Source organism: Microtus ochrogaster, linkage group LG5 (assembly GCF_000317375.1).
Source record: "Microtus ochrogaster isolate Prairie Vole_2 linkage group LG5, MicOch1.0, whole genome shotgun sequence".
NCBI classification, from domain to species: domain Eukaryota; kingdom Metazoa; phylum Chordata; class Mammalia; order Rodentia; family Cricetidae; genus Microtus; species Microtus ochrogaster.
Genome location: NC_022031.1, coordinates 16,832,301 through 16,833,413, shown reverse-complemented (window position 1 = coordinate 16,833,413; position 1,113 = coordinate 16,832,301). Strand labels below are relative to the sequence as shown.

Below are 1,113 nucleotides of genomic sequence, written 5' to 3'. Positions count from 1 at the left end.
CTCCTCCTCCTCCTTCTCTACATGGTCTTTATTACGGTTTGAATATAAAATATCTTCCTCCAGGTTCATTTGTTGATCATTTGGGAGGTGATGGGAATTTTAGGATATGCTGACCCTAGCTCCTGCCTCTCTTGTTCTCCCTCTCTCTGCTTCTTGTCTGCTATGAATATTCTCCTCTACCACACACTTTTTCTGGTGTGATGTTTTGCCCAAGTGTTCTTAAGCTGTTTGTGGCATGATGCTGAGGGCTGATGCCACAGCACTGAGGAAATCTCTGTGTGATGCTGAGTGTCCTTCCTGTGTGAGCCTTAGAGCTCCCTCTATTATGCAGCACCTCACCTCACCAAGCAATTTCAAACACATAGAGATAGCCCAGGTTCACATAAATTTTGGAAGAGCCATGTCCCACTGCAGGGTTCTGGCGGATCACCTTGCTGCAAACATCACAGCGGGAAGAGCAGGTGGCAGTAAAGTTTGTTCATGGGGTGGGTGGTGAAAGAGAAATGAGAAGAAGATAAAGGAAAAGAGGGAGGGAGAGAGAGGAGGAAGAGGAAAGAAGGGACGCGCGCGCGCGCGCGCACGCACACACACACACACACACACACACACACACACACACACACACACACCGCTCGCACAGAGGCCAGATAAAGACAAGATACCTTTAAAGCCCTATCCCCAGTGACCTACTTCCTCTAGACAGGTACCATGTTCTAAAATTCCCGTGACTTTCCTCAACTAGGTCCTTTGTAAAACACACCCCTAGTATCATCACTCACGACATTGTTCAAGGAGAGGAGACTGGAACACTAGATTATAAAACCAACTTTAAAAATACAACAGTGTAACTTTATTTTCCTCATTATTTTTATGAGACTTCTTTATAGGAAAAACAATTTATTATGAATATTATCAAACAACCCCTTACTGTAGTGTCATAAAGAAAATCTTAACTATCTACAACCAAGAAAACCAGACCATGTTGAGTATAATGACAGTATTATAAAGGTCCAGTGCTTCCCTAGTTACTCTTTCTGTCCTGTAAAACTCCAACAAAAATTCCATCAGCAGATTTTTGAAGAGTATAAACTCTAATTTAAAAAGATTTTTTTT

The 1,113-nt window shown here is 42.5% G+C and overlaps 1 protein-coding gene across 1 annotated transcript in view; it reads right to left on the bottom strand.

The window, feature by feature from the left end:
- Cpa6 (carboxypeptidase A6) overlaps positions 1 to 1,113 on the bottom strand; it is a 304,169-nt gene that overhangs the window by 17,331 nt on the left and 285,725 nt on the right. The gene's annotated exons all lie outside the window — the stretch shown is intronic.